The sequence below is a fragment of the Bos taurus genome, chromosome 26 (assembly GCF_002263795.3).
Source record: "Bos taurus isolate L1 Dominette 01449 registration number 42190680 breed Hereford chromosome 26, ARS-UCD2.0, whole genome shotgun sequence".
NCBI classification, from domain to species: Eukaryota; Metazoa; Chordata; class Mammalia; order Artiodactyla; family Bovidae; genus Bos; species Bos taurus.
The window spans coordinates 8,775,865-8,795,211 of NC_037353.1; the positions used below are offsets into that span (position 1 = coordinate 8,775,865).

Consider the following 19,347-nt stretch of genomic DNA (forward strand, 5'->3'; position numbering starts at 1 on the left):
GTCGGACACTACTGAGTGACTGAACTGAACTGAATGACTAGAGATGCTGAGTGTCTTTTCATGTCCCTGTTGGTGGCTGGTAGTTTTAAATACCATTTTACAGATCATAAAATGAAAATTCAGAAAAGTAAAACCACCTGCTCAACGTTTAATACATGTCAGGCCTAGGATTGGGACTCAAATGTGAAAGCCTATTTTCTTTACATTTCACACACACATACTTTCAAATTCTAAAAACAATTCTGTATCCTGCTTTTTCAGTTAAAAATAGTATAATAATTCATCCTATGTCATTAACACTCTTCATAAAGAATTTAATTGCCTCACAACAGTCCATTTTAAGTACATTTTTCACGTTAATAAATTTTACATTGTTTTCATTTTGATGTGCACCTTTTTATTAACTCAGAACCAAATCATCACAAAACATCATGTGTGAAGGCTGGAACAGCTGGACTGAGGCCGAGAGTGGAGGTCAGGCAGAACTGGGGGGTGCGGATGCCGTAGTCAGCGTTCACCACTGTAGGTCGCTTCCCTGAAAGCCACTCATTGAGCAAATGAGGATGAAGACTGGCTTGTAGCCAGATGCTTTCCAAACTAAGATGTTTAATATAAGATTCCAAGTGTGTTGCTTACCCTCCACCTGTGCTTACCCTGTGTTGCTAAGATCTTTCTGTTTGTCCCATCCAGTTTCTGACTACTCTGACAATACTCTGTGTAGCTCCTGACACAGTATTTCTCCTTTTCCCTCTACTTTGATTTTTAATCCCAGGAAGTCATCTGGCACTTCTTATCACAAAGAATTAAATGATAACCCTCTTTCAAGTTCTGAAAAACTGTCCTGTTAACCATGGATTCTCAGAGAATCTGTAAACATGTTCCCCACTGGCTACCTCTTTAATCCCATGTCCAGGCCATGTTGTCTAAAACAACTTGCTCAATAGAGTTTTATCTGCCTGTTGGCCTGGTTACCTCAATTTAAGCTGCTTGAAGAAATAAATATTCAACTATCACATTTATACCATTTATTCCTAACAGCTAATTAAGTATCAATTTTATAATATTTTTTTTTTTATCCAACATACTTCTTGAACATCTGTACTTTAACTGACATACTAGACACTGGACGCATAATAGAGAAAAAAAATAAAGATGACCCCTGCCTTCATGGAGTATATCATCTAGTGGAACAGGCACCCAAAAGATAAACAAATTGTGTTTTACTGTAACTGTGTGTAATACATCGTGATATTCTTTATAGTATATAAACATGGAAATAATACTGTGTGTTCTATAAAGTTTTGTTGTATTTTGTTCCTATTCATTCTTTAAGTTGCAAGCTTCAGTTTAAAATGTTTGTCCACTGACTTGCCCATGATCTTCGGGTTTAAAAAGGTCCTAAAACACAATGGAATTATGTAATTTTGCTTATTTGTTGGTCCCATATTCATTAAGTGATAGTTAAAGGTAAATTTCTCAAGGTCTTTCCTGCTTCCATGGAAGTACTCTGTTCTCAGGCTGGTCAGGAAATTATTGGATTGCTATGGATGTGAGAGTTGGACTGTGAAGAAAGCTGAGCGCTGAAGAATTGATGCTTTTGAACTGTGGTGTTGGAGAAGACTCTTGAGAATCCCTTGGACTGCAAGGAGATCCAACTAGTCCATTCTAAAGGAGATCAGCCCTGGGTGTTCTCTGGAAGGAATGATGCTAAAGCTGAAACTCCAGTACTTTGACCACCTCATGCGAAGAGTTGACTCATTGGAAAAGACTCTGATGCTGGGAAGGATTGGGGGCAGGAGGAGAAGGGGACGACAGAGGATGAGATGGCTGGATGGCATCACTGACTCGATGGACCTGAGTTTGAGTGAACTCCAGGAGATGGTGATGGACAAGGAGGCCTGGCATGCTGCGATTCATGGGGTCGCAAAGAGTCGGGCACGACTGAGCAACTGAACTGAACAAGAAAATGCCTTGGCACTATGCCTGACACTCTCTGGCTCTGCTCTACCTCAAAAACTGAAAACACTTATCAGTTGTGCCAGTAAATCTTCTCTCTCTTACCACAGGTCCAAGAATCTCATAAAGGAGATCCAATGACAATGACTTTATGAAGAACTTGGAGCTGTCGCATATCCAAGAGATTGTGGATTGTATGTACCCAGTGGAGTATGGCAAAGACAGCTGCATCATCAAAGAAGGGTCACTGGTGTATGTCATGGAAGGTATGCTTTGTAACCATGTTCCCCTGACTTTCAAATACTCTTTCATGTTATCAGTCTGTATACGGATGGCAATGCATTACATGAAACAATTCCATTTTTCTTTTTGTTGTTGTTGCTGTGAAGCAGTTTGAAAAGAGGAAGAACACTGCTTAGACACAGTTGATCAATCGTTTGAAGTGTCTGTGTTTAGAATTATTAACGTGAGAATCTAGTATTTTTTCAGACATGGGGAAAGGATGATAATATGAAAGAAAGAGTTGCTATTTATCGCACTGAATAAGACCCCACACTGTCAGATCATTAAGGAAACTCACAAAGCTTCAACAGAAGTTCAAGTCTGTTTGGAAGTATTTTTGGTCATATAATCAAAGTGTCTTCAACTTTGCTTTTACATCCCAGTATATGACTACCTTTCCCAGTCATAGAGAATATTCTATTCTGTAGAGAACAGTCATAGGAAAATTCTCTTTCCTAGAAAGAGAATACTTTCAGTGTTTCCTATGTGTCTGACAGAGGTGGATCATAAAGGCTGGATGGTTTATTAGCTGTAAGAGTAATACTTTTTTCATAAATCCTGTACAAATTAAGATAGAATCAATCTTCCTTGGGGGAAAAAAAAGTGAGGCATGTGCTGTAAAATTTTCTCAACGTGTATTTCTAACTTGAAACTTATAACGGCATGTTTTTCTTTGGGGGGAAGAAAAAAGCCTAAAATCATGACTGAATCAAGTGAGAAGAAAGTGAGTTCAGAGATGTCTGTAATAGAAGACAGACAATCCATTTGAAGGCAGTTAGTGTTTTACTGAAAGCATTCATGGCAGTGTCCTGTAACTGTCCGGTTTACAGGTCACTTAGGGGACGGGTGTATTTGGGCAAAACAACTGACTTTTTAGAGTTTCATCCAGCTTATGAAAAAGGAGATACTATTTCTTTCTGGCCGTGGTTCTCCACTGGTGATGATTCTGTCCTCCAGGGACATCTGGTGATGTCTGGAGACATTTGGTTGTCAAAATATGGGCGAGGGTGGGGGTCGGGAGACTCCTGGCATCCTGTAGGTAAAGACCAGGGGGTGCTACTCAGCAGGGCAATGGCCCACAACCAAGAATGACCTGTCCTTAGTGCCTGTGCTCAGAAACCTTACTTTCTACCTTCTTTGCAGGACTGTTATGAAGTCTTTGTGGAATAAACTGTGTGGACGTGTAACGTAAAGTATAAAACACTGCAGAATAACAATTAGTATTATTATTTCTATTATATACTTGACTGTAAGAAATGTTCTTTCTACATGTCATTCACCTTTTAATTTTTCTTCGAGTCTTTTTTGACATATATCAGGCATTTGATATTCAAGTATTAATTTCTATCATTTTTTATTTCTTTGTAGTTTTCAGTTACCATTTTGTGTCAATGGTATCAAGTTTTTTTCCCCAGGCCAAAACTACATAAATGTTCAGCTAGGCTTTCTTCTGACAGAAACAAAATACAATAAATAAAAACACAAAGAATATACACTTGGCAGAGTTGGAGGAGAAGGAGGTGAAATCACAGGGCAAGTGTGTATTTGGGTAGTGAGCAGGAAGGATGAGGTAAATGAAAGAAATATACAGACGCCAAGTGGAGACTGTTAGTATAGAGACAAAATGTTAAGGGCTATTTAAAACAAATACAGCAAAAAAAATTATGTTGCATAAGAAACTACTAACCAGAGCGCCAGTCAGAAGCTCTTTCCACCAAGCCTCATGCGTTCACCAACATTTACCGGAGCGCCTACCACTTAATTGTTTTTTTAAGTTGCACGATACAGGGAGTTGATACACAATATACTGTGTGAAACCACTGTCTATTTCATAACCTACCCACTCACACAACATTTTCTGAGCAAGGTGAGACCCGAACCTAAAAGTATACCCAAATATTACCCACCCTGAAGTCCCCACAGGCAACGGGGCTTTTACAAACTCTTCCTCAAAGAATGAAAATATTTCCAGATTGCCTAAAGAAACCTCGATGTCCGCTGACAGATGAATGCACAAAGAAACCGTGGTGCATACTTACAATGGAACACTACTCCGTCATAAAAAGGAATGCATTCGAGCCAGTTCTGATGAAGCAGATGAACCTGGAGCTTATTATACAGCGTGGAATAAGTCAAAGAGAAAAACAAATGTCACGTATTAACGCATATATACGGAGTCTAGAAAGATGGTGCCCATGAACCTGTGTGCAGGGCAGAAGGGACACAGGGAACAGATGTGTGGGCAAGGGCGGAAGAGAGGAGGGAGAGCGTGAGGTGAATGCAGAGAGTAGCATGGAAGCATATACACTGACATATGTAAAACAGACAGCCAGTGGAACCTGGCTGCATGACTCAAGGAACTCAAACTGGGGTTCTGCAATAACCAAGAGGTGTGGGAAAGCGTGGGAAGTGGGAGGGAGGTTTAAGAGGGAGGGGACATGTGTAAACCTATGATTAATTTATGGTGATGTATGACAGAAATCAAACCAATATTATAAAACAATCAATTAAAAATAAATAAATATGATTATATATATAAAAAAAACAAAAATCAGGTCAACAAGAGGGAAAAAAAAAGGCAAAAAGGTCAAACTGACAAGAACACCTCATATCAGATGGATGATAAAAATCTAAAGATGCCAAAATCACCATCTGCCATTTACCAGGAAGATACACACTGAAGCTTTATTCTGTGTGTATGTGACAGGGGTGGGGTGGGGAGGTGTTATCATTCTTACTATTTCCAAACTCACTCCACATTTCCTTTTTAGGTTCAGAGGCTGATAAGGAAATCAGGAAATATCTGAGAAACTCTAGTACTGGGAGATAAGGAGGCATTGTTAAGCAATGATACACCAGAAATTCCATTTGATAAAGTTCCGAGAAGAATTACTGGGGATAATTACACAGACTGTGGATCTGATATCTGTCTCTCAACAAGAAAAAAAGATTCCCTAGGCAAAATGTTTTCTATTAGGATGGACATCCAGGATACAGGTAACCAAAGCGATGGCTGAACGGGCAGCTGAAAAAGATGTTGCAGATGAGCTGACAAAAGTCCCAAAAAAGGAGAACCTTATTGCTCATATGTGTCCTCGGGAGACTGTGCTCAATCTTCCTTGAGCAAGGTACTGCCTACCCAAATGTCCAGATTCCTCACCTTTGCCCCCTGAGTCATACATCCTCTTTATACATAGACACGTAAAAACTGGAGGAAAAACGGTCACGTAAGGACATTCTCTGGGTTAAAGGGCAAAAATATTTATATTCCATTTTCACATCCTTCCTTTCTGAACTTTTTTTGGGGGGCCATGCCTTGTGGCATGTGGGATCCTAGGTTGCGAACCAGGGTTCAAACTCAAACTCACTTTGTGCCCCCTGAAGTGGAAGTGTGGAGGCTCAACCACTGGACCGCCAGGGAAGTCCCTCTCAGAACTTTTAGAAGAAACTTGTTTTTCTTAAAAAAACTGGTCAGTTCCCATCTTATGGATAATATGAATCTCACAAGGTTTCTCATTTTGCTGTGCCCACCAGGAATCCCTGAGCCAAATCTAACAACTGGACTAGACGTGAAGATTCAGCGCTGATACTTAATAAGTCTGAGTGTGTGTTATGTGGATTCCAAAACAAAGTGTCACCAGCCACGTGAACTTCTTCTTCAGGAGAAATGAGAGTCAGGGTTGGTGACATGGGTGACGGCATAATGCTGGTTTTCCCCTGGTATGTTAGGTGCCTTCTGGACAGTATTTTATGACACATGACAGGGAAGAATTTTTTCCGACTTGATCAAGAACCATATCCACTAAGAAACTTCTCTTGTTATGCAATTATCGGTAACTTTCCAAGTGTGAATTTTCTCAGAAGGTGTGGTCTTTCAAGAGGTCTGTACAAATTCTGGGGCCAGGCACTATGAAATGCAAATAAAAATAAATCTGAGATTATGTGAAATAAACGTGCAACAGCAAAAAAAACTAGAGTTTTTTTTTTTTTTAATAGCTGTCTATACATTCTGCTTTAAGTCATAGCTAATTTAATTTGAGAGGCAGGAAAGCAAGACAAGTTTGACCCCAGCGTTCAGGCTGTTAAGAGTCAAAGTTGCTCTTTTTCTAGGTTTTTGCTTCTCATTCAACACCAAATGGTTGACCAAGTTATGAGTGGTATGAACTTTTGTCTAGTGTTAGTTGCTTAGCCGTGTCCAACTCTTTGCGACCTCGTGGACTGCAGTCCACCAAGCTCCTCTGTCCACAGGATTTTCAAGGCAAGGATACTGGAGGGGGTTGCCATTTCCTTCTCCAAGGAATCTTTCCAACCCAGGAATGGAACCCAGGTCTCCTGCACTGTAGGCAGATTCTTTACTGACTGAGCTACAAATGAAACTGCTGCCTAACTAAAAAGCAAAAACAATGAAGTAATGTACCAAATTAACAAATCACGACATGAACTGATTACACTCTGTGAACTAATTATCATAAATAGAATAACACTGTAATCTGCATGGATTCCTTTTAGTTTTTACGTAACAGGAAGAGCTTGGCAGAAGCACTTGAGTTAGCTGGGAGTTTTGGCTCACGTCTAACTCATGAGCTTATCCCTTGACTCCAGGGATATCATGAGATAGCAAGCCATGTGCTCAGCTGTTCAGTTGTGTCCGACTCTTTGCGACCCCATGGGCTGTAGCCCACCAGGCTCCTCTGTCCAGGGAATTTTCCGGGCAGGTATGATGGAGCAGGTTGCCATTTCCTTCTCCAGGGGATTTTCCCAACACAGGGATCGAATCTGTGTCTCTTGTTCTCCTGCATTGGCAGGCGGGTTCTTTATCACTGCACCCCCTGGGAAGCCAGCAAACCTTGAAGTAATGGCAAAATCCATGCCCTGCTCACTCTAGCCACATGCTTACTTGTTTTTGTTGATTAGATACCAAAAAACACCTTTATGGGTTACTGTGATGATTAGCGTCTTGAACGTCTACAACTCATCACGCAATTCATAATAAAAAGCATAGTAATGAGTTGGTAGGGTCCCCTGGATACCTTAAGCAATCTTAGACTAGATTAACCCCTCCCTCACAACATACTAAAGCATGTGGATGGCTAAGTAACCACTCACTGTCACTGACTGGAATTAACTAAGACCAGCCTGACAGCTCTGTTCCTGCTGGCAGATGTGCAATGCTTAACCAAGACTCAAGTTACATCCACTTCTAAACCTGTTTATGCAGGTTTACCTGTTTCTGTTATTACATAATTTAACAAAATATGAAGTAATAAATGAAATCTGAGTTTGAAAAAAGTGTGCTGTTGTTTTTATAAAACTAAACCGAATGCTTTAGAAACACCTGAAATATGCAAATAGCTAAAAATGACTGCTGAAAAATCAGGTGTCTTGGAGGTAAGACTCTAATGGGAAAATGTAACTTAAAATCTAGACGGATTCAGTACTGAGCTGCTTGAAAGTCTTCATGTTCTGGCTTTAAAGAAATAAAGACTGGACATCATCGATGGCGCATCAGATTATGGTTTGTGAAGGAAAGACAATATGGAACACGAAACAGAGGGCTGACAGCCAAAGAAAACACTCTCAACACTAAATGAAAGACTAACCGATCCCTTTAGCATTGATATTTCTAAGTTTAATAAAATGTTGATGGTAGGCATGTGTCACTTTTTCATTATCTCTACTCTCATATGATTAATCATCCAACTATGGGTCTTAACTGTACTTGAAAAAACCTTCCCTAAGGAACTAAACCAAGATCTGGACTCTCCCACTCTATTTTCTTCTTTCTTTGATAAAGAACTTGATCTTTATCTTTCCTTGATAAAGAACTTGAGCAAAAATGAAAGGGAGACGGCTGGCCTTGATGAAATCTCACCCCCTTTTCAGTAGTCATGTCCTCTGGAGGTTGCACGTTCCTGGGCTCTGAAGGACCCCGACTCCAGTACTCTTGCCTGGAAAATCCATGGACGGAGGAGCCTGGTAGGCTGCAGTCCATGGGGTCACGAAGAGTCGGACATGACTGAGCGACTTCACTTTCACTTTTTACTTTCATGCATTGGAGAAGGAAATGGCGACCCACTCCAGTGTTCTTGTCTGGAGAATCCCAGGGACGGGGGAGCTTAATGGGCTGGCGTCTATGGGGTTGCACAGAGTCGGACACGACTGAAGCGACTTAGCAGCAGCAGGCTCTGTAGAGGGGGCTCTAAGGGCAGTCTGTCTGGAGGCCAAGGTTAAACACTGCCTCTTCTCTATCCTTTGCATTTACAACCCTCTGTATCTCAAGTCCAAGTCTACTCAGCTAGGAGCTGGGCAAAGTAAAGCAAAGTCAACTCACATTACAAAGGTGTTTCTTTTCCCCAGGACATGGGCATTTCAGAAGATCTATCTATAAGTGGTATAAGCACTATCTATAAGCAGATTAAGAGTATACAAAGAGGAAGTTAAAACACAGGACTGTAGAGGGGGAGATATTTTGGAACCAGGGATAGCAAGGAACAGGTTAGTTTGAAAGTAAATGAGTTACGAAGTAGAAAGAACTAGATTTAAACTCCATCTGTGACTTTGGGAAAATTAACGTTTCTAGGTCAGTTTCCCTGTATGTAAAGAAACAGACACCACCACCTACTTCATAGAATTAATTGAAATAAATAATTATAAAGTATGTATTACAGTCCAGGCATACAGTAGGTGCTCAATCAATCATAGCTGCTTTTAGTAGTATACTTCCTCACATCAAACCCTTCTAACAACCACATCCCCCAAATGGCATTATTTTTCACATCTTGCCTCCTTAAAGAACTCAAAAGATTCTCTTATAATTAGCTGGGTTCCCACACCTCAATGATTCCCTAAGCAAGAACTCAGGGGCTCTGTTAGAAAGCTATATATGGCAAGTTAACATTATTTACAAGATATACACTTGGAAATAATGCACAGTCTTGTAAAAATATGGGGCACTCAAAATGTGAACATCAGTTGATTTATTAAATTTACTCGAAATTAATGTATATAAGATCAAAAACAAACAAAACTCGCCAGAAAACAGTTCATCCTCTTTACATCAATACTCCCACAACCTGTTCTCTTGCAGTGAATCTGATCATCTAAGATACCTGATGCAGTTGCTAGATTTAGAGATTCAAATTGTACACTCTTTGCAAACAGCAGATCATCATCCTTGAGGTGTTGGTTCACTGCACACCTAGATAAGAGCTCACTCAGGATGGGGTGCTTTGTGGGTACCAGGCAGGATACATGGTCACAAGCAGTGTCTGCTTATACTGTCCCTGCCCAATTCAAGAAAGGATCTTGCAGCTTGAAATCGTACACATGCACAATAAAGCACGATGAAAGCACTGAACGGTACAGGAAAGAATAAGTATGGGAGGGACCAGGTCCAATCCTTAAATGAAAGGCATTGGCCATGACACAAAATCAAGAGAAAGGGGAAAAGAAGAGGGCACAGCCAGCTTTAACAACGTTCCGATGACACTCAAGGACACACACAGCTGATCACAGCTCACTCCCCTTCCATGAAAAGAGAAAATCAATTTCTAAAAGTTCTGAAGGACAAAGTGCCTGGGTGTACCTAGATGTCTACAACTCTCTGCCTCTATACACATGAGTTACCTTTTCCGGGTAAGCATCGACAACTCTACATTGCTTTGGTTTTTTCTGTGTAGGACAAACACAAGTTGAGAAAGCTTCCTTTCCCATTTGCCAAAGATCATAAGATGCAACAGCTGTTACCTAAGCAATCATTCAGGTTTCAAAGGTATTCAAGATAAATCTGTTATTGCTTTTAAAGAAAGAGCTTTTCCCTTCCACAGAAGTTAATCACTGACTCATAAAGGAGCCGCTAAAGGCAAATGAGTTTGGGGGCCTATGCAGGGATGATGGTGATGAAATTTGCCTCAACAAGTGATGTGGCATCTGAGAACTGTGATGCTGAATCATTTCACATCTCTTCAGTGTATGACTTCGGACTATCTTTTCCATGAACCAGATACTTTCAAAAGACTACACACAGAAATAATCTCACACCTGGACCTCACGTTCTGGTGTGCTAACAAATATTTTAGCATATAGTTAATAGCATACTGCATTTTTTCTCATCAATAAAAGAGGCAGGCTTGTTCCTTATTTCTCTACTCTCTCTGAGCTTCTTAAAAATGAAAAGCTCTTTGGGCAATAGTAATTACTCACTTGAAATAACAAAAATAAATTTGTGTGTACTTCAAATGGAAATCCCAAAACAGACGATATAAACATAATCAGATTATTCACACCTCTACAAATGCAGGGAGCAGGCATCTAAAGTATTTGCAGGGATAATCAGATGTTGAAATAATAAATATTGAAATGAAATTATCCTTTTAAAATTATCAGCTTTTCATTCAAAACAGTTTATAAAAGCACTGAATGGCAACTGTAACTTTTACAATTTTTAAATTGTTTTAACACTACAGAGTTGTTCAGTCCAAATGGGTTGCCCAACTTTTCTAAGCAATATGAAGGTAACACTTAGTACCCCAAACTGGTTTGGGATATCACAGCTGAGAACTTTTTGGCATCCCTTCTCAAAGGTGAGGTTCTGGTAAGTTCTTGACATGTCTTAGTAGCATGTCGTCTGTGAAATCAGCACATATTCTCAAAGTCAAGAATCTCCATTACTATCAAGCCACCACATGAAGAAATTAACTAAACAAGTTGAAAACCACCAACAGTTCTCTTTTGATATGGCAAGGGTTATTGAGGACGCCTGGCAATCGCAGCTTGAGGAACATAAGATAAAAATGTATAATAATAATAATATTCAAGAAAGACAGTACTAAGCCCTAATATAATGAATTAATTCTAGCCAGGAGTTTATGTGAGCCAAATTATTCCAGAATAAGAAAAGAAATACTACTCATGGAGATTAAACTCTTAAAAGTGACAGGGTATGTGAAATGTCCAGAGAAGGCCTGTAGAGACAGAAAGTAGATTAGTGGTCATCTGGGGCTGGGGATGAGAATGGGGAGTAAGTGTAAAAGGGCAAAAGGGGTCTCACTGGGCCAATGAAAATGTTCCATTAACATAACTGGTTTATGGTGGTTTCTTAACTCAGTACATTAAAATTCTTTGAACTATACACTTAAAAGAGGTGAATTTTACATTATGTACAGTGTATAAAATATATCTCAGTATTAAGTTCGGTTAGGGACTGGGAAGTAATTAAGTAAGGATGTACCCACATCCTCAGTTGTGAGAACGTTCATCCTAGTACCTTCTAACAACCTGAATCTCATAAGAGGAAAGTTAGTTATAGTAATTTCACATAGTAAAATACATGCAGTTACTGTAAATGGCGTAGGGAAAAGTGGGCAACGATCTAAATGTCCATTAATGAAAGCAGTACACTGGAAGAACCATGGTACAGTCATCCTCTGAAGTAGTACAGTTCATACTAAATTATCAGTCAGAATACACGTGTTAGGTGATATACAATACATAGAGAAGGATGTCCAGCACATACTAAGTGAAAACGTGCCTTGCAGAACAATACATATAGTAGGACATTAAGAAATGGATGTGAATTATCTATGCCTGTGCATGTGTTTGCATGTATATTTGGGAAGATAAATAACAAGCTGTTCACAATGTTTCATTAGCCCTTGGAAGTAGAAATGGGGAGAGAGGATTTTCCATCAAAGTTCAAGGAAGAAATTTAGAAGTAAGTGCACCAAAGTGCTGAAAATGGATGTCACCGGATACATAGGATTTAGATGTTTTTCTTTTTTAATGTTCTTTTTAACTATCTTAATTTTCTTATTGAAGAGGAAGGTTGATATAGTAGTAGTCAAGAGATGCTGCTTCTGCTGCTAAGTCGCTTTAGTCGTGTCCGACTCTAGCGACCCCATGGACTGCAGCCCACCAGGCTCCTCTGTCCATGGGATTTTCTAGGCAAAAGTACTGGAATGGGGTGCCACTGCCTTCTCCGAGTCAAGAGATGACCCAGATTTAAATCCTGGCTCCTCTGTTTATTGCTGTGAGATCTTGAGCAAATTACTCAACCACTCTGTGCCACAGCTTTTTGTCTCCGTAATCCAAGGATAATAATAGCACCTACACTATAGTTTATGAGGATTAACTAAGTATATGATATACACAAGGCACTCAGAGTACAGTACGTAATAAGTATTACCTGTTAGCACTTAGCATATATATAAATACATCATTAGTTAGAAAAAAACATGAAAAGAAAGTTTACTTTTGTGGGGGAAAAGAAAGAAGTATAAAATCACATGCACTGGTGTGTGTGTGCACACGTGCATGCGTGCTCAGTCTCTTCAGTTGTGTCCAACTCTTCGCAATATGGACAACAGCCCGCCAGGCTCCTGTATACACCGCTATATTTAAAATGGATAACCAACAAAGACCTACTGTGTAGTTCATGGAACTCTGATCAAAGTTATATGCCAACCAGGCACATATGGATGTGAGAGTTGGACTGTGAAGAAAGCTGAGCGCCGAAGAATTGATGCTTTTGAACTGTGGTGTTGGAGAAGACTCTTGAGAGTCCCTTGGACTACAAGGAGATCCACCAGTCCATCCTAAAGGAAATCAGTCCTTAATATTCATTGGAAGAACTGATGCTGAAGCTGAAACCAATACTTTGGCCACCTCATGTGAAGAGTTTACTCATTGGAAAAGACTCTGATGCTGGGAGGGATTGGGGGCAGGAGGAGAAGGGGACAACAGAGGATGAGATGGCTGGATGGCATCACCGACTCGATGGACATGGGTTTGAGTGAACTCCGGGAGTTGGTGATGGACAGGGAGGCCTGGCGTGCTGCGATTCATGGGGTCGGAAAGAGTCGGACAAGACTGAGCGACTGAACTGAACTGAACTGGTTGAGAATGGATACATGTATTATGTATGGTGAGTTCCTTCACTGTTCACCTGAAACTACCACAACATTGTTAATCAGCTATATGCCAATGCAAAATGTTTGTGGGGTTAAAAAAAAAAATCACACGCACTGACTTTTTGTTCCACTGCTGCAAGTATGTTCAATATGAGTATGTGATCAGGATGTATCAGGCACTGATCGAAGTCTGGACTGTCATCAGAGCCTGCTGACCAACAATGATGTAATCAACCTCCCTGTGAACCACACGGAGGCCAGAGGCTACCTGGGAGGGAAGCTCCCAAATGCCCTGGCTCAATGTGTTGTGACCAAGTTTTAATGCGGCTGCCGCCAAGGCAACTTTGCTGTCTCACAGTGGCGATAATTAGCCTGTGTGACCAGACCCAGTGGCAGAGGACTCCAGAAACACAAACGCCCCAATATAAATACTTTTGCCTATAATTGACCTCAGTGGGACTCGTAGCTTCATCTCGAGACGTACAACATAAACCAGGGTCAATTATCTGACACTTGAGGCAGCAATGGGAAAAATCATTAACTATCACATTCTAATAGCAGAGCACATCTCTGCCTTCCTGAAAAACAGCAAGTTCTGAAACCCGATGTTGTAAGAGGTCCATTCAACGTCAGCAGACCCAGACTGTTACTGGCAGCTGCTCTCTCCATCGGCACATACCAGAAGCTTCCTTAGAGGAAGGACACGTATTTCTCCAGTGATGACTATCTACCGAATTCATCTACTTCTCTCAAAATTCTTTGACGTAGGTCTTTTAACCTCTGCTTTTACAAACTAAAAAAAACAGGGGCTTGGAGAGAGTGTATTCCCTATTTGGGAACAGCCCTGAGGGGCAACACAGAATCAAATGCAGAAATTTCCATTTTCAAAGCCTCTGCTTTCCCACTCACTGCACATCTCACTAGCTTCATTCTCAAGTGGGTCATATTTTTTATTTCAACTGCAAAGCATTCCTCCAAAAGGTGTATAACCACCAAAACTTTACACCAGTTAATGAAAAATATCCCACAAAAGTTCTGCATTTTCTCAAAGCATCTTTTTTTTACAATGGTAACTGCTGATATTAATATTTTATTTTTCATTTGTTTAATTTATCTAAGGCCCACTTGATGCCTTTTGACAAGGCACCAAGTTCTCTCACCTGCCAACCCACCCTCACTGAGTGGAACAAAACCACAGACATCCCTGATTTTACAAACTCATTTTTCAAAGTAGAGTCCATTTGCCTTATTCATTTATCCTCCTGTATAAAATATCAAAGACAAATTTACAAAAGAATTTCTGTCAGCCTTATTTAGTCAACTTGATTAATAAGCTAAAGCTGGAGATACAAAGTGGATTACAATGGTACAAAACCATTGTGCCCAAGAAATCATTTGAGAGCTTCCCTTTGTCACAACCAGGAATTTTTAAACATCTCCATTTATCTTTCATTTCGATATCCTGTTTAGAAAAGAAAAGTGCCATTATCAAACTACAAAAAAATGTATCTGGTTAAGACCAATTAATGACATCATCACTTATTTCAGCAGTCTGCACTAAAAGGAGGGCTTAATGAGCACCATCATCATCCAAAACAACAATGGCTAGTTCTCTAAATGTTCTGATGTCCAATTATTTTTGCACTGAATATCACTGAACAGTTGCAGAAGTCAAAGCGTAGCATTAGCTTTCTCAAAAATAAATCCGTCTTCTGTTGTAAGGCTCTTATTTCAGTAAATTCTGCTTAACAGAATCAACTGCCTTCATGGAACTATGAAGAGTAAACAAAGCCATTAGACATCTCATCTTAGGTCAAATGGTTTGAAGAAGAGGCCAGGATCCTACTGGAAATTAAGATTTATTGATACTTTTCAAGGAGTAGCATTGTAGGTCAAACCAAGAAAATACTGTACCATAATACTGCCCCTTACAGGATACCGTTAAAAGGTTTTCTGTATGTGTGAAAGTATGAAGTGTATATTATATTTATATATATATATATAAACTTTTAAGAAATCCTTAAAAGCTTCTCTGGAGATATTTAATTAAATAAAGAACTAGTGAAAAAAATATTTTCCTTAGATACAGGCTGAGTCATAATTTATATTATATATATAAAACAAGCCTTTATAGACTCAATTCTTGTTAACCAGAATCTTTTTAAATGTTCAAATGAGAAGTCTGCTCTTTGAAGAAATTTGGAGAGCTATCCATTCTTGATCTCTTCATGATTTTAAAAGTAGATTAAAAAAGATTGTTTTGGTGACACTCCATTCCCAAGAGAATAGATATGATTCTGACTGGCCAATGGACAGGGAACCATGTGAACACAGAGAAAGAAGAGGTTGGTTCCAGTGAACTTGGAGCCAGTTCACTATTTTCACATTCAATATTCTATAAAATTTATCATGAGATAAATAATATATCATTACCTTAGAACCACCCCTGCTGTCTAGAAGCTAAATGAAGAGGGGTCACGATGGTAGGAAATGAAGTGCTTTGGCCACTAGGGATATACATAGGTCAGGCATGCACACATCAAGCTGACTAGAGCATTCTAAAGTCAACCCTTCACTCAAGCTCATTATTCCTGCTCACCTCTTACTAGAATTTCTTGCTACTCCTGGTCTCCATCCATAAATTCAACACACAGTGTTTCATTTCAGGAACTGTGCTGGGTGCTGAGATACAGAAGTGAGAATTACCCATGGTGTCTGGCCACCAGGAATGATCTCATCAAGTGGCCAAATTTGGCATTTATAGTTATGGCTGTTCATTAGCTCACCTGCTCTTAAGAAACCCAATAAATTACTGAGGACCTAGGCAAATTTGGAGGTTGGAAGGACACCAGTACCCATTACTCCTTCTGAGTGGTCTTGGTGTGTCAGATGGCATGGGGCTTCCAGGGCTAAGAAGACACACTCTCCCAAACCACGACTACTAGGACTTAAACACAGCACAAAGTATGGCCAACTTTTCTAAATTTCCACCCTTCTTTCATTTCTTAAAAAAAAAAAAAAAATGTTTGATATTCCTTACAGCAACAATGTTTTTAATGAACACTGAAAGACAGGATATAACAGGAGAAAAAATATTTGCAAACCTATATAAAAGGACTAATTTCCCTAATTTAAAATGAGCTCATATAAATCAATTTGACAAAGATAAAGAACCCTATAGGGAAGAAGAGGAAAAAGAGGAGGGGGAAGAGGAAGAAGATAGTACAACATAAAGCACAAGAACGGACAATTTACAGAAAGAAATTCAAATGCTCAACAAACCTATGGGAAGATATTAAACCTGTAATTAAAGATAAGTAAGCGAATACACAGATAACATTTTTAACTTACCAGACTGGCAAAACTGTTAAAAGTCTGGTGATTTACAGGGGCTGGGAGCGGAAGATTGAGAAGGATACAGCCTTGGTAAAAGATAACAAATCTCTGTAGCCTTTCTGGAGTACAATTTGGTAATGTTTATCAAAGTTAAACACCAGGCCACTTCACCTGTCTTATGAGAAACCTGCATGCAGGTCAAGAACCAACAATTAGAACTGAACATGGAACAAGGGACTTGTTCAAAATTGGGAAAGGAGTACATCAAGGCTGTATATTGTCACCCTGCTTATTTAACTTTGAATATATTCAGAGTACATCAAGCAAAATGCTAGGCTGTATGGATTACAAGCTGGAATCAAGACTGCCAGAAGAAATATCAACCTCAGATACATAGATGATACCACTCTAATGGCAGAAAGAGAAGAGGAACTAAAAACCCTGTTGACGAAGGTGAAAGAAAAGAGTCAAAGAGCCGGCTTAAAACTCAACATTCAAAAAACTAAGATCATGGCATCTTGTCCCATCACTTCATGGCAAATAAAAGGGGAATAAATGGAAACCATGACAGATTTTACTTTCTTGGGCTCCAAAATCACTGTGGACAGTGACTGCTGCTGCTGCTGCTAAGTCACGTCAGTCGTGTCTGACTCTGTGTGACCCCATAGATAGCAGCCCACCAGGCTCCCCCATCCCTGGGATTCTCCTGGCAAGAACACTGGAGTGGGTTGCCATTTCCTTCTCCAATGCATGAAAGTGAAAAGTCAAAGTGAAGTCGCTCAGTCGTGTCCGACTCTTAGCGACCCCATGGACTGCAGTCTACCAGGCTCCTCCATCCATGGGATTTTCCAGGCAAGAGTACTGGAGTAGGGTGCCACTGCGACTGCACCCATGAAATTAAGAGGCAATTGCTCCTTGGAAGGAAAGCTATGACAAACCTAGACAGTGTATTAAAAAGCACAGACATCACTGCCAACAAAGGTCCATGTAGTCAAAGCTATGATTTTTTCCATAGTTATGTAGGGATGTGAGAGTTAAACTATAAAGGCTGAGTGCTAAAGAACTGATCCTTTTGAACTCTGGTGCTGGAGAAGACTCTTCAGGGTACCTTGGACAGTGAAAGTGAAAGTCACTCAGTTGTGTCTGACTCTTTGCGACCCCATGGACTATACAGTCCATGGAATTCTCCAGGCCAGAATACTGGAGAGGGTAGCTGTTCCCTTCTCCAGGGGATCTTCCCAGCCCAGGACTCGAACCAAGGTCTTCCACATTGCAGGCAGATTCTTTACCAGCTGAGCCACCAGGAAAGGCCAAGAATACTGGAGTGGGTAACCTATCACTTCTCCAGCAGATCTCCCCAACCCAGGAATCAAACTGGGGTCTCCTGCACTGCAGGCAGATTCTTTACCAGCTGAGCTACCAGGAAAGCCCTTACAACAAGGAGATCAAACCAGTCAATCCTAAAGGAAATCAACTCTGAATATTCACTGGAAAGATGATGCTGAAGCTGAAGATTCAATACTCAGGCCACCTGATATGAAGAGCTAACTCACTGGAAAAGACCCTGATTCTGGGAAAGACTGAGGGCAGGAGGAGACAGGGGCGACAGGGGATGAGATGGGTAGACAGCATCACCAACTCAATGGACGTGCATCTGAGCAAACTCTAGGAAATAGTGGAGGACAGGGAAGCCCGGCGTGCTGCAGTCCATGGGATCCCGAAGAGTTGCACACAACCAGGTGACTGAATAACAACAAAGTTAAAAGTGCACTTATTCTCTGACTTAGCAATCTCACTATCAGGAACGTGACCTACCGACATATCAGCAGGACGTTTATTTACAAAAAGGCAAACCACAGTAACTCCACTAGGTAACCACAACTCCTCCCCACAAATACCCGGCAGTTACTAAACTAGCTAGAATTAAGACATAGTAAAATCAATTACTACACACCCATAATGTGGAGAAATAATGAAATCTTAACCATATCATATTAAAGTGAATAAGGAAGATATCTGTATGTTGATGGGAAAGAGCTCTAAAAAAAAAATAAAAAACAACACACACACACACACACACAGGAAAAATACCAAAAATAGTACAGAAAATGTGTCATTGAATCCTTTTATGAAAAAAATGTGAAAAGCAGAGACAGATACAGATATATGCCAAAACCATTTTTCCCCTGGAAGAAATCACAAGAAACGTAACAGCTACATTTGAGGAGAGGCTTTTCCTTCTCTTTTTGTGCCTTTTGGTGCCATTTGTATGCTAGCCACGTACCTGCACTGGGTTTTATTTATCTTCAACATCAACATGGGTTACCTAAATGTAAGATTATGGGCAGTTATCTCTCTATACATTGTTTTTCAAAAAAATCTAATTTTTACAAAATTTAAAGTCTGAACCTCCGAAAATATATTTAATGAGCTAAACATTTCTTTAGGAGAATTCTGAGGGAGAAAAACACACCAAAATAAAAAGTTACGTAGAGAAAATGAAAGCAGCACAGAGAGATCAAGTATCAACTTGCGTTCAAGGTAAAGGCTGAGTATTTGTCCCTTTCAAATGTTTCGAACAAAATGATAAATTATGCATTGCATGGGGTTAGGGAGCAAGAGACTGCCATGAAATGTAGTAGTTCAAAACCATGGAACGCAGAAAGCAACCTGGGGGGAAAATCTTTAAAAAGCTTTTCTGGAAGGTCTGTTCTTCCAAATTCACAAGAAAGCAGTAAAAAAAATGCACTGCTGCTGCTGCTGCTAAGTCCTTCAGTCGTGTCCGACTGTGCGACCCTACAGACGGCAGCCCACCAGGCTCCCCCGTCCCTGGGATTCTCCAGGTAAGAACACTGGAGTGGGTTGC

General features: G+C 40.1%; 1 protein-coding gene across 35 annotated transcripts in view; it reads right to left on the reverse strand.

Moving 5' to 3' along the window:
- The window catches only part of SGMS1 (sphingomyelin synthase 1), a 323,882-nt gene that overhangs the window by 75,284 nt on the left and 229,251 nt on the right, over positions 1–19,347 (reverse strand). Inside the window, exon 10 of one of the 35 annotated variants that reach the window (XM_059881888.1) lies at positions 1–18,807. This exon is cut by the window's left edge and continues 32,556 nt beyond it. The exons of the other annotated variants lie outside the window; for them this stretch is intronic. The gene's annotated coding sequence lies outside the window, so the exon portion shown is untranslated. The remainder of the gene's footprint in view (positions 18,808–19,347) is intronic. 35 annotated transcript variants of the gene reach the window in all.